Source organism: Lonchura striata, chromosome 22, assembly GCF_046129695.1.
Source record: "Lonchura striata isolate bLonStr1 chromosome 22, bLonStr1.mat, whole genome shotgun sequence".
Taxonomy (NCBI): Eukaryota; Metazoa; Chordata; class Aves; order Passeriformes; family Estrildidae; genus Lonchura; species Lonchura striata.
In genome coordinates, this window is record NC_134624.1 from 10,980,512 (window position 1) to 10,995,411 (window position 14,900).

The following is a 14,900-nucleotide window of genomic DNA, read 5'->3' on the forward strand; positions in this document are numbered from 1 at the left end:
GGGCCACAGCCAGGGGACAACCCCGGGCCCCGCACCATGTGCCCGGGCTTGGCTGGTGCACAGCCCAGCCAGGATGGGTGGAGGGCAGGGAGGGCAAAGTGTGGAAATCAAAATGACCTCACCTGCATTATGAAAGGAATTGCAAAAAATCAGTCAAAATAAATGATTCTCTCATAGCCAAGAGGGTCTGCTTTCAAAACAATTAGCTCAAACATCTGCCTAAGCACCCATGCTGTTTTCATATAATTAAAACAAGTCTTCCTAATCCCACTGGACAGTCTTTAAAAACTGCTCATTTTCTGCATTATTTACAACAAGGAAGCAGCCAAATCCTCCCATTGGTCCATGAAGGACGTTAAAAGGACCCCTCACCTGACATCCTGGCCTCTTATTTCGTGATATTAAGTAGGTAAAGGAAGCCTGAATTCTTGCTGGCATGTTTGAAGCAAATCTCCACAGCCTCCATGGCCATTGGAGAGCCTGTGCAGCTCCCGGGGGATCTTCCCTCTGTGCTGTTCCCCCCGTGTTCCCCTGCAGATCCTGGCCCTGTCAGCTGGGAAACCAAAGGAAAAAGACAATTCTGCTCCAGAAACGGCACCTTTTAAAACCAGGAAAGTATTTCTTCCACCATGCCTTTGTGAACACCCATTTTCTGGAATCTGTTTAAACCACAACGGTCTGTTGTAATTATTTATCAAGGTACAAATCATTAATGCAAAATTTCTGCAGGCCCTGAAGCAAAAAAAGTTAATAAAATATAATGCCACTAAATTAAACATTTTAAACTTTCACAATAGAGTAACTACTAAGAAAAAATAAAGGAAAATCTATGTCAAACAGAACTTGATGAATAATTGTAATAAATAATGTATTTTTTAAGAATTTCTCATGAACATTTCTCAATGTCATTAATTATTTACAATTATTCACCATATCATTTCTGAGAAGAGTTTTCGGACTCTCACTTGTTTGCTGACAGCTCCTTCAGGTAATTAATGTTCAGGCATTTCCCAGCAGCGCTCCTCTCCTGCAGTGAGCGGTGCAGCCCCGGGCGGGCTCAGCTGATCCCTTTGCAGCCGTGTTTTGGGTGGGTCTGTCCCACGGGGTCACTGTGGGCACTGGGGGTGCTGAGCCCTGACTCCCTCACAGGAACGGGGCTGTGGCTGTCCCAGGAGTGCCCCAGCTGGGCGCTGGCAGCCCAGAGAACCCTGTTTGGCTGCTCCTGCAAGGGAACCTGGCTTCTCTGGGAGCAGGGCGCCTGCTCCGGGGTGCTCTGGTGTCTGGTGGGTGTTGATGTGCCCATCAGCTACACCCCAAACTAGGACAGAGACCCCCAGTGAGCCCAGTCCTTGGTGGGTGCCAAGGAAGTGTTTGTCTTTTTAGATGGGATTTTCTGCTCCCACAGAAAGTGTGGAGGGGATTCCCAGCTGCTGGCCCCGGGAGCTCCAGCAAGGTTGAGTGACTCCTGAGATGATGGCATTGCTGCTGTCAAATGCCTCTGACACTCGGGGCAGATGTTCCTCTGCCCTCTCCAGGGGCAGGACACAGCCCAGCAGCTGCACTGCTGCGTCAGAGCTCTCATGCAGCTCCCAGGTGGACAGGGAGGGCACTGGCTCCAGGGACATGGCCTGGGCAATGCCTGGACGTGATGCTTCCATCACGTGAGACTTTCACCACTGGGTGCAGAGGATATTTCTCAGGCTCTGCTTGCTCTGAGCAGCTCTTTGCTTCCACCACTCCTGCTCTTTGAGCTCTGCTTTGGCTTTTGGGGCCTTGGATCAGATTCACAGCCCCACAGTTCTTCCAGCCTGACCCTACAGACCCCAGCACAGTCCTGCAGACAAAGCAGAAATGAGGTTTGAATCTGTTCCCACAAGATTTAATCAGCTGAATATGTGCCCATGCAGCCCAAGTGAGCTGCTCTCCATGAACTTAATCTCAGCGACCCTGGCTATCCTCAAACACATCTGAGGGTCCCTTCATGTTTTACTTGGAACAGATGTTAATTGCTCTGACACTGTTGTTCTACTCACATTTGGTGTCCCTCTCTCATTTGGATGCACCACCTTTGGGTTGGGAGGAGACTTTGAAGCTACCCTCTTTAATTGTAATTCAACTACTTGTGATATTTTGGTACCAATTAATATTGATTTTACAATTGGTTTACAGAGATGTTGTTTTATTACTAATATATTTAATGTGCAAATCAATAAGAACACTTGTTTGGCTCTCTCCCTAGAAGGTAATAAAATCAAACATCTCAAGAGTAAAATGCTATCTGATCCATAAATGGCAGCAGCAGATGCTTAATGTAATAGTTAAAGACTATGCAGCATTCTTGGCACCTTCCACGCGTTTTCCACACACACTGTACTAAAGTGACACTCAATAACTTGCTAGTTACAAAAAGTTTAGTAAATTTGTTGGCACCACATCAGCCTAAGTGAAGGCTTCAGTGTCAAGGAATGATGTTACATGGACAAAGTGGATATTTCCTACTGCTCCATGGACAGAGCTCCTTTGGGTTTCCCAAATGGAGATTCCATAGCAAAGACAAAAGCTCTTCATGTCTCTCCTGCTTCCTGAATACCAGTGGATGGTGAACAATTTTGTGTAAAAAAACTCCTGAAAGGGAAGAGTCAGAGGGGTTGCTCCAGACAGACAGCAGTTCAACCTATTTGAGGGATTTAAAGCTCTGCAGATGATTCTGGGAGCCATTTGCAGAAAAAATCCTCGAAATGAAGTTAAATCCACCCAATATTTCAAATAAAAAGAAATATTGAAGTTCTCTGCAGAATGAAATGCTGAACAACTTTGAAACTGCTCAGGTGTTTAGATCAATTATTCTCAATCTGGTAAAAGTGCTGCCCAACTGCTCCAAACAATGCCCAATTGCATTGATGCATTTTGGCTTTAAATCCCACAGCCCCTCGCACAGAGCCCTGCCAGCAGCCGAGCCCGAGGAGCACGAGGGGCTGCACACATGCTCAGGTAGTGCCCTGAATCTCACTGGCATGGCAGGTGTGGGGGCTCAGCAGCACCTAAAGCACATTTGGGCATTCCCCACCTTGTAATCAGAGTGCCCAGCTTGTCTTCAGTTTGCACAGTCCCACAAGGAGAAGGCTGCTCTTGCTGCCCTAAGAGTTATTACTTTACTGTTCTTAATAAAAGCTGCAATTGAAGTGACTGTGAACGTGTCCTCCCGTGTACTCAGCTGCCAACAGCCCGGCACTCTTGTTCTTCTTCCATCATCTCTTGTCCCAGACAGGTGGAATGGGATGGCTGCCATTGCAGGGAAGTCATAAAGTATAAAATGCTTCATTTGTTCATGAAATGGAAATTTGAATGGCCAGGGAAGGCCCTTGCAGTGCGTGCTGCTTCACTGTGCCCAGCACTGGGGTGGGCACTGTCCTGCTGCCTGCAGGGATGCCCATCAGGGACCTGCTCCAAGGTGTGCAGGAGCTCCACGCAGGCTCCTGCCCCATGGGTTTGGAACAAAAGGAGAGGGAAGGAGGATTCAGGTTTTAGGAGGCACTTGAAACGTGGCTGGTGGCAGGAGGGGGCCCTGATGGCACAACCAGACCCCGCCAGGCTCAGTGTGGAGCCACCAGTGCTCGATGATGCTCCCTGGGCAGAGGTGGGTGAGCGTGTCCTGGCTGGGGTGCAGAGCCCACAGTCCCATCTTCAATATGCAATGTGGAGACAATAGAGCAAAGTGTAACCACTGTTTACAGAAAAAATTGTCAAGGATTTATTTATTGGAAGTGACTGAGGAATATGAATTCTACACTCCATTTAAAATGCTTTTTATTTCTCTCAGCCTTGGGGCTCTGAGTACATCTAATTTCACCCATAGCTATAATTCTCCACCAAACAGTTCCTGCTTCTCCTCTGGGTTCCTGAGAGTCATTTTGGTTTATGTCCTCTCCGGTGCAGCTCATGCTGTGGCTGGAGACAGTTACACACCGGTGAACTTTCCCAACACCCCCTCCCCAGTGGGGGCACACACACATGCAGTGTGAGCGAGTGGTATGCACTGGGAACAGCTTGACACCTCACTATATATTTATTTTAAAAAATAAAACTCCAAATGTCTTTATCATGTAGGGGTTTCTCCTGAGGAGCCTTGTATTTCACAGCAGACACTTTGATTGTCCCTACCTTGCAGCTAACAAACTATTAGTTTTGTTAGTATATTTATTCCACTAAAATTGGAGCCTGTGATTACAAATCCAATGCTGTGATTGAGTCAGGGTTTGAAAATAAATCTGTCCGGGGCTCATCTGGCATTTTGGTGCTGGGAGAGGCAGCATCAGGCCCTGCTCCTGCAGCCAGCTGTGGGCTGGAGTGGCCAGCTGCAGGGGCACTGCGGCCACGGGCACAGCAGCCGGCCCTGCTGCCTCTCTGGCCAGGGCTGGCACCCGTTTCCCCAACTGAGCAGCAGAGTCTGGCTCTCCAAAAGTGACTGTGCTGGGCAGAGCCTGCTGCACTGCCACAGTCTGCTCCATGTCCCAGCCCTTCCTGTGTTTGTTGCTCCACAAGGCTTGTGGCTCTTGAGCACTATCTTGGTGACATGACAGCTTTTCTGCCAGGACAGGAGATGCCCCTTCCCAGGAGGGTGCTGTGAGCTGGGGTGGCTGCAGGATGCTCTCCTTCCCCATGGGCAGAAGGATGCTGGGGAGGGACAAGGCAAGCATATAGATGTGTATCAGAGCAGGAATTAAACTCACATTATTTGGATTTTTTAGGAAAAGCATGTTCCTTTTCCAAAAGCAAGGGTGGCAGCTCATACTCTGGGTGGGAGCTCTGGGCAGGGCCTCTCTGCAGATGGGCACAGAGATTCCCAGGCACTCAGTGTCACCCTGGCCCCCAGGATGGCTGTGCCCAGGGGGCTGGTGATAGCTGGGATGCCCCTGACTGGGACCAGGCCAAGGACACAGATAGGGAGTGAGACAGGAGAGGGACAGGGTGGTGCTCTTGCTATTCTGATATTCCCCCTGATTATTTCCCAGAAAGCTTCTTTGCTGTGGAGTTTTGCTTGCTTTGAAATAAATGAACTGTTCTGTTTCTGCAGGTAGGCAGTGAGAGCATTTTCACAGCCTGGGTATCACTCCCTGCACACTCTCAGGAGAGGAGAGGGCACAGCAGACGTCACAGCACTCACACAGGTGATGGCAGAGTCCCCAGTGCCAGCCGGGGGGACAATGACCTGGTCCCCAGGCGGGGCTGCCCCGACACCTCCCGTGCCCCTCTGGCCACCTGTGATGGTCCCTCTTGCAGGAGCTGCAGCAGCACAGAGCCGGGGCCATGCAGGGCTGGCCCTGCACCCTCCCTGCCTGCTGCCACCTGCACCCAGCCATGGGTGCCCGTCCTGCACCCGGCCTGGCACCCCCGGCCGCGCCACCTGCGGCTCCGAGTCCCCGAACAGGAACACATGCCCCGTTGTATGTACATAGGGAAAAGACCTGTCAGGGAAGATTAAAACCCCAGACAGTCTTTATTGTAAGATTGTTTTTTTCATTTATTTATCCCCTTTTCTCCCTTTTAGCAAGAGTAGTCAGGGTTTGATATGATTAGAATTGCAAATCTTGCATGTTAAAAGGGAGGCACTGAAGTAAAAGGATGCTGCCTGTGTAATGAGACACGTTTTAAATCCAGACTAGGTAAATTTGGTGTTGAGCATAAAGGGTATGAAATAAACTCGCAGTGAGCTCAGCAAATGCCCCAAGGCGCGTCCCCATTAGTATTCCCATTTGTGAGCTCACTTCATAAGACTAATGGAGTTGCTACCTGGGGACATTAATTGTGCATGACACCATTGCCGAGCCTTTGTGCACTCTTACTAATATCACAGTGCCTCCTTGACAAAACGCCTGCAAAGATTACAAACATACCTAAAATAACTGCCACATTCACACTCATATTTGACAGGGATCTTCGAGTTCAGTTACAATAGAATTACCATCATTTCTTACACCTCTGGCTTTTTATTACATTAAACAATGGTTGATATTGCTTCCTTAAACCAGTGTCAGATTGTGTAAAATCTCTCTATCTCAGGCTTTTCTATTAAGCCTCCCATTTATCAGGGGAATGTATAGCTTCCATACCTGACTCTTACTACAAATATTATATATTATATACTTAAGCACGTGTGCACACGCACACATCACCCTTCTCGTGTTAAAGGCACAGCAATGTTTCTGAGTCCTTGCAATTAATGCCAAAAGGCTCTGCTGTCGTGTGAGGTGCTCACAGGTCTTCCACCATTAATTATAACATCGTCTCTGGGGGAAAGCCTCCCTGGGTCTGGGCTCCCTGCTTTGAACCCCAGTCCAGGATTAGGATGATGGATGAGAGGATTTGCTAAATTTGCAGCAACCAGGGCAAGATTCTGTCACAGAAAGCAGATGAATTGGGATCTTGTGGAGCTCTGACACAGCAGACCTGGCACTTTCAGGGCTCTGTGGGGCTCCCCACCATCGTGGCCCCTGGCCAGTCCTGGGGAGCTCCCCTCCAGCCCCAGTGGCTGTGTCCTCTGCTCCCCCACAGCTGCCAGGGCTCCAGGGGCCTCCCACAGCTGCACTGAGAGGCACCTCTGGGACACCAGGGCAGATCTCATCCTTGGAAGAGATTTACAACAAGGTACAAAATGAATTAATGTAAAACCTTTGAGGATTCAATGCTCAGATACTTGGAGGAGGAATTCAGTCCTTCACAATTAAAAAGTTTTAATATATTTATATAAAAACCTAAGTGTTTGCATTTTTTCTAGCACTGGCACCATCTGTACCCCAACAGCCTTTGATTTTGCTCTTTCCCCTCTGCACTAGAGCCTTCTCTGAGGTTTCCTCTTGGAGAAGAGCCTTGCCAAGCTGCAGGTAAGGGAAAATTCATTGATGTGCATTAGAAAAGTCTTCATCCCACCTTCCCTCTCCCAGAGGTGGCCGTGGCTTTGCCATCAGCTGCCCAAGGACATTCTGATTTTACCATGTGGCAATATTAAAAGAAAAGTCCAGCTCTGTATTCACTAGACAACAAAACACTTTGTCTAGATAAGGACATCAGTGTTTACTTCAAATTCCTGACCTTTGAGATGGAGCAGGTAAAGACCCATGGAGACATAGACAGAAGCTGTGGTTCTGCCCTTGGGGTTATAGCTGGGAGAGACTGGGGTTGGATCTCAGCTGCAGCTGTAGAGGATGACACTTCAGGAATGGCTATTTTGAGTATTTATATTTATATTTATATTTATATTTATATTTATATTTATATTTATATTTATATTTATATTTATAATTTCTATTTTTGTTGCTGTTTCTATTTCTATTGGCAGGATTTACTGGAATTAATATTAATTATTAGTTTGCAGTGGTCCCTGTCAGCAGTCAATCACATACTTCTTTACAAACTTGTTCTACAACTTGCTGCAGCAAGAAAAGGCACAAGGTGGTCATGGGCAAAGCTGCCTGCAGGGTTTGGGGACTCTTCCTTCCTCAGGTTGCCCCACACCTCCTCACCCCAAAGAAAGGCATGCTGATGTCCAGGCAGGAGGAGCCCCTGGGCCCAGCAGGGCTTTGCACTGGGCCTTTGAGAGGAGCCCTGAAGAAATGAGCTTGAGCTGAGAAACACACGGTGCATGCATACGGCTGAGCCGCCCCGCGGAGCTGGCACGCAGTCTTTTCCTGCTGTCTCATTGACTTCTTGCCAAAAAAGGTTTAAAATGCTGGAGTTTTCTCTGGAATTCTGAAGTTGGGACTTAAAAATACTTCAAACACTTGGTTTAATAGACCTTCACATCAGCGTATTCCCAGTTTCACACAGCTCCCTAGTGACACGGGACCTTTTGTCAAGCACATATGAAATTAAGTGAAATAAAAATCATATTAAAAATTATTACCATCTAACAGCCATTAGTCTGCACATTGCTGTCACGTCTTGATGGATTTCTCACTTAGTTCAATGAATGTTCTAACGACAGTGATAAAATCACTCAGAAAAAAATATAATAAACTGTTAACCCTTCACGTGGCTGCTTGTTTTTCAAATCCCTTTAAGAACAGTTCAGCAGCGAGTTGCTCCCCAGGGTACTTGCCTGTAGATGAAAACCTGCCTCCGCCTGACTCGGGCCTGATGGAGAGGGTAGAAATCCTGTCCCACCCTCCCCGGTAGGGACGTGGCTGGGCTGGGGACGTCCTGGCAGCTCAGGATGCCACTGCTGGAGTGGCACAGCCCTTTGTCCTTTCAGAGCAGGCCCAGGAATCCCTGGGCTCCAGGTCCCCTGCGGAGCACTGAGGGCTCCACGGCAATGGTTCCGTGGTGCCCAGCACCGCTCAGTGCAGGACACAAACCTCCCTGCTCCCCTACGGACCCAGGGGTGCCCAGGCTCGCCCTGGCTTGGGGAGCAGCACAGGGGTCCTAAGGCACGCCTGAGAGCGGAGGGGTGGTGGCTTGGGTCCGAGGCACGTGTGGGAACAGGACACGGTGACTTCGGGTGCTGGAGCTTGGCGGAGCAGCTGTGGAAGTACAGCGGGCTCCCCGAGAGGGGCATCTGCAGTGGGCTATTAACATAGAGCTACTTAACAGCAATCAGCACGGCCTCGTTAATAAAATACATCCATTGAATGCCATGAATTACTCCGTGTGCTGCTGGAGCTCTCTGCCTAATAGCAGCCTCGGCAGCCTGGCATCGCTGGGTTTGTTGTGTCCTGCAAATTTAATGCATGCTTACTGCTACGGAGAGTAGTGGGTAGATGTAAATGACAGACTGCAGGAGCAGACGTGGCAGTATAATAAACTCGGCTGGCACTTCTCCTGACTTGTATTTAGCCTACCACGTTCCGTGGAAACCTGGCAGCAGGCCAGCATGGGCAGCGCTCGTGCGTGGGACACGCATGGGACACGCATGGACACGGCCAGCACGTGTGGCAGCAGGGCCTCACGCTCTCGCAGGTGACGCTGGCTATTGTCACAGCGTCTCCTCTCCGCTGGTGCTGCCTGTCAGAATCCGTTCCACACAGAACAGAAGCCAGTGTTCAACTCCCCCGGTGTTAAACCTTTGCTCTCTGAGCAGGAGGGTCCTGAGCCCTGGGGGCATCTCTGGCTGCTGGAGCCGGAGGGAAGTGAACACCTTTTTGTGACTGTTGTCACTCAGCAAATTGTTCTGCAAGACACCTGATTGTGGTATTAGAAAGACAGATTGATGTTCTCAGGAAGATCAATGAACTCGCGGGTTTTGTGATGACACGCAGCTCGCCTCCCTCTCAGCGCAGTGACAGCCCAGCTTCCCTCTGGGAGGACACCGAGGGTGCCTCCCGACCCTCACAGCCCGGCTCCAGCATCCCTCACCGGGGCTCTGCAGGGCCTCGCTGACGGTGGGAGGAAGCCTGGAGAAGAGCAGCAAAAATGAGCCCCATTTGGAGGGAAGCAGAGATAGAGACAGATGAGGGTTTGGGCAGACTGCATTAGAAGAAAGCAAGCTCTGGGGCAGGGGAGGTAGTGTCAGCTCCTCCTGAAGCTGTGGAGAGAGAAAACCCCAGGCTGCTGGAGAAGAGAGAGCGCTCCTCTTTGTGCCTCAGGGGAGGTGGTGAAGAGGCCACGCAGAGCTGGGCCGGCAGAACTGGACTGGCAGAGCTGGACTGGCAGAACTGGGCTGGCAGAACTGGGCTGGCAGAGCTGGGCTGGCAGAACTGGGCTGGCAGAACTGGACTGGCAGAACTGGGCTGGCAGAACTGGACTGGCAGAACTGGACTGGCAGAGCCCACAGAGCCGGGCCAGCGCTGGGCAGCTCCTGCAGCCCTCCTGTCCCCGCAGAGACTGCCGAGCTCGGCCATGGAGCAGCCAGGTGCTAAATGGGAAATCTGATTGCTCATCCTTTGTTTTCCCCTTCCATGCCAAGAGAGAATTAAGTCAAAGCCAATTCTGAGGAAAAGCGGATCTCTTCTCCCATCCATCATGGACGAGAGCACGGCTGGGCAGATCTACAGGCCTCCGAAGGCCCGTACGGATATGTTGTCCCAAATCTCATCTCCATGGCTCAGGGTGATTGATCTCGGCTATTCGGACCTGTAGAGCTCAATGATTTCTCTCTCCTAACCTCTACCTGGTTCCTGCTGTATTTCATATGGAGAAGATCCTTGTAGAAAGGCTACATTTTGAAAATAAGCCTAATCAGGTCTGAAACAATGGAATAGAATCCTTTTCCTGCTGTAGCTCCAGCATGGATGCCAGAGTTGCCTGTGGTTGTCCTGTGCTCCCTGGCTGAGCTGCCGGGCTGAAAGGCCTCTGTTTCCTGAACCATCATGTTTGTAGGACATGAAGGAGCTGTCTCCCTGAGCTGGGGCATTCATTAGCATTTTTATGCAAAGAATTACAGGCATGTAAGCATGGGACAGACCTCACCTAATCTGTCTCTCTGCAGTGAGGCAAGATCACAGACTCCTTGTAGATGTTTCTCCACCCCATGAGTAAAACCCCTCAGTGACCTTCTACAGCCTGTATTTCCTGTAGGTTATGGCCTGCTTATGGTTTGGGAGTTGCTACCTAGTCTCACCTAGGTTTTCCTTCCTGCAAGGACAGCACAATATTTCTGTATTATTTAAGAAAAAAAAAAGGGGAAACCATCCTTTTTGTCCCAAAGTTTTGTGTCCTCAAAGATTTTAGTGGCCAGAGCTCCTCTGCTCCACACTAAGTAATTCCAGCCCCACCAGCTTCCATTATCATGCACTGCATTTTCTGAACCTGCTGAGTTTCTGTTGCCTCTGGATTCTTTCTCATTTTCTGTTCACTTAAAAGGAAAAGCTGAGGATGTCCCTGGAAAGACCAAAATTTCCTCTCAGGCTACAAATGTGGGATATGTTTTCCCTGCATTTTATCAGAGCATCATATTCCTGACAGATGCCATAGTTATTGCAGACCCTGGATCCTCCCCGGCTTCTGCTTACTCAAGCAGGAATCCCTACTCTGCATTGTGTGTGATGTTTTCTCTCCCACGTAGAACCACTCTGTGCTTGTCTTCACTGAACTGCACCTCACTGCTCTCAGACCATGGCCAGGGACACGTGGATGAGTTTAAGTTCTGCTCCTGCTCACAAACCTCATTGCTTGGTCACCTGCAGGATGCGGCTCACACAAAAGGCTGGAGGCCTGGGCAGCCACAGGGCTTCTCCTGGGGGCTGCTCGGTGCCAGGCAGGTGGCACCTACTCCTGGAGCGGGGCCCGTGGGGTCGGGCACTGCCCGCAGGGTGGGTGCTGCTGTGCCGTGGGACTGCAGGCAGGCCAGGGCTACTGCATCTCCTGCCACAGGAATGACTTCATGGGGACAGCCTGGGTAGGAAAAGGCAGAGGGAAGGGGAAGAAGGGGCTCCAAGCGTACTTCAGTGTAAATGATCTCAGCCTGTTACTGCTGCCTATAAAGAGCTCTGTGCCACTGCAAGTGCACCACTCCAGAGACAACTGCAGGGAGCTTTATCATTGCAAAGCACAGAGGATGCCCTGCTCAGTGCAAGAGATTCCAGAGGACAGGCTACAGCAATGGACAGGTTACAGGGCACTGGAAGCCAAAGGACACGGGAACAAGGTGCTTGAAGCTCTTCCTCCTCATGTGGGTCTGCGAAGACCAGAATCTGGCATCATTAGCTATGCCCAAATTCTGCTGAATTACCTGCAAGCAGTGCCTTCCCCTTCCCCTTCATGCCTGAGCACATCTTATTTGTTCATGGAAAAGTTTCCTGCTAATGAATTTGCCACAAAAAGGAGAAAAATGGCCATGGCCTCAACATGGAGAAAATGGCAAATCCGATGGTGGCAATTAAGCAGAAAACGAGACAGGGATCTGCAGGCAACCCGGAGAGAAGGGGTTAAATTGCCATGGAAACAACCATGCATTATTTACATGGCCTAATGAATAAAACATTTAAGTAGTAGGCTAATAAATTTCAGAACACAAAGCAAAGTAAGCTATGATTTAAATATATGCCTCTGATGAATATAACTTGAGTTATAGAGCTGAAGCAGTGGGAGACCCAGCTCAGTTTTACACCCTCATCTCACTAACATGAAGGTATATCTTCTTTTTAATAAATGATTTTTCCAACGAGCACACAAATTGGCATGAAATTCTCTCCTGTCAGGCATCCTGAAGCCTTTTCTAATAGCTTTTCTTGTGAATTTCTGTTGAGGTAGGAATGCTTTTGTTTTGGTTTTTTCCCCTCCTGCACATTCTGCCAGATTTCCGAGCAGGATAACATTAGCAATCAATTTGTTAAACTGTTAGCAGAACATATGTCGGAAGGTTTCAAACAGACCCAGACTGAAAGATGTGTTGTTTATTGTGTATCAGATATACTTGTGATCCATATGGCTCCAAGTGCAGGATCCCTTTGTTTTCCACCCACTGCAGATTTCCACCCGTGTTCTCCACGTGGATCACTGAGGGACACCATTTCAATAGGGCAGACCATGGCACCTCCCAGGAGCCTGGCAGGAGCCTGTCCTGGGATCCTGTCCCAGATCCTGTCCCAGGATCCTGTCCCAGATCCTGTCCCAGATCCTGCCTCAGAGCCTGTCCCAGAGCCTGTTCCAGGATCCTGCCCCAGGACCCATCCCAGATCCTGTCCCAGGAGCCTCTCCCAGGTCCCTGTCCCAGGAGCAGCGGTGCCTGCTGGGGCACAGGGGCTGGCTCAGTGGGAAGGGTGCCTGGCAGCCTGCCGGGCTCTCTGGGTGCTGGTGGGACATGGTGCTGAGCGCCAGGAGCGCAGCAGCATGGGCTGGGCACAGCAGGCCTGGGCTCCTCTGGGTGGGCTGTGCCAGCTGCTGAGCAGCCCTGCCACCCTGGGGAGGAGCGGGTGACGTGCCACAGAGGGACAGCAGGACTGCAGGGCACTCTTGGGAGCAGCCCTGGCACCTTTCCCTCTGCTCCAGTGGCCATGAGAAGCCGGGGTGCTGCGCTGCCAGGGAACAATGCAGCAGCCCAACAGTGAGAGCTGTCCAAGCTCTGCAGCCATTCCCACCTCGGCTTCCTGCTGCAGAAGCAGCCTGAGAGCACAGCCACGCTGCTGGCAGGGCTGGGAGCTCCAGGCTGGCAGGGCAGGGGCAGGAGGGGCAGTTCTGCACCACGGGTGTTCAGTGAGCTCCCAGCAATCAGGGAACCCCTTACTGAGGCTCCTCTGCAGTGCGTGACGGAGTGGCTGTGCTCATGGTGCCTGGCAGCCAGGTGGGACACTTCTATTTCTTGCACCGTCCTCCTTCCGTGGGCAGCTTGAAATCTGCTGTTGCTATTTTTAGCAGGATGGTATCTATCAATCCATGGAGCAGATTGCTGGCCACAAAGATAGATGAAACAACAGCTGGTGCTTCGGAGAGGGATCAGGACAGTGGAAAAGCTGCTGCTTGCTGAGCCCACATACTCAGCTGTCAGTGGCCAATTCGAATGTGGGAGCTCAGCATGGCTCTGCTGGGGACCCCAGTCACACCAGCCTCCACTTGGGCATCTGAGCAGGCTGGGGGTCCTCTTCCCTTCCCTTCCCTTCCCTTCCCTTCCCTTCCCTTCCCTTCCCTTCCCTTCCCTTCCCTTCCCTTCCCTTCCCTTCCCTTCCCTTCCCTTCCCTTCCCTTCCCTTCCCTTCCCTTCCCTTCCCTTCCCTTCCCTTCCCTTCCCTTCCCTTCCCTTCCCTTCCCTTCCCTTCCCTTCCCTTCCCTTCCCTTCCCTTCCCTTCCCTTCCCTTCCCTTCCCTTCCCTTCCCTTCCCTTCCCTTCCCTTCCCTTCCCTTCCCTTCCCTTCCCTTCCCTTCCCTTCCCTTCCCTTCCCTTCCCTTCCCTTCCCTTCCCTTCCCTTCCCTTCCCTTCCCTTCCCATTTTAATCTTAAATAACAAAATAATTACTGAAATTCAATTTTGAATATTGTATTGCTTTGCAAAAATGCCAATTTTAGCCCTAAAAAGTGAAGCCTGAAGGGAGAGGTCTGAAAGACCAAGCAGTGCTGCTGACAAAGCTTCATAGACACAATCTGTTCATCAGGTCAGGATGTGCCCAAAAGCAAGTCCACCTTTAACACCTACTCTGCTAGTAAATAAAAGTGAGTTTAGCCTTTGTCTTGATCATCAGGACCATGACAGTTTTGGTTCAGAGAGAATGATTTTCTGGATAAATCCAGGAGTTTAAAAAAAAATGAAGGATCACATTGCTGACTGGTAGACAGGAGATGTGGTGGGGGAAGAAACCAGATGAATTGTGTTGTCTAAACAATTTGTTATGAATTATCCAGTCAACTGTAATGAAAACATATGGACAAAAATCACAAGAAACTCCTCCAATGTTTGAAAATGTGAGTGATGCTGATATTGGCTGTGGGCCTGTTACACAGCTCTGTGTAGTGGGGTGTCAAAAGAGGACACTGAAAAAGCTGGGGGACCCAGTTTGCAGAAGGGAAATGGAGCAGTTTCAGCATTGCAGCAAAAGCAAAGTGCTGCTCTCGTAGTCTGGGGAGGTTTAGGAATGTTTTGCTCTGATTTTGAGACAAAGCACAGAATTTGCCCCAGAAGGAGGACCCTGAGCTCTGCCAACCTGCAGCATCTCCTGGGTGGGCGGGGTGGGTGGGGTCCTGCAGCCCCCCTGCCCCGGTGCTGTGCCAGCTCTGTCTGGCCCTGAGAAGGGGCTCAGAGTGCTGTGCCAGCTCTGTCCATCCCTGAGGAGGGGGCTCAGGGTGCTGTGCCAGCTCTGTCCATCCCTGAGGAGGGGCTCAGAGTGCTGTGCCAGATCTGTCCATCCCTGAGGAGGGGCTCAGGGTGCTGTGCCAGCTCTGTCTGGCCCTGAGGAGGGGCTCAGGGTGCTGTGCCAGCTCTTCCTGTCCCTGAGGAGGGGCTCAGGGTGCTGTGCCAGCTCTGTCTGGCCCTGAGGAGGGG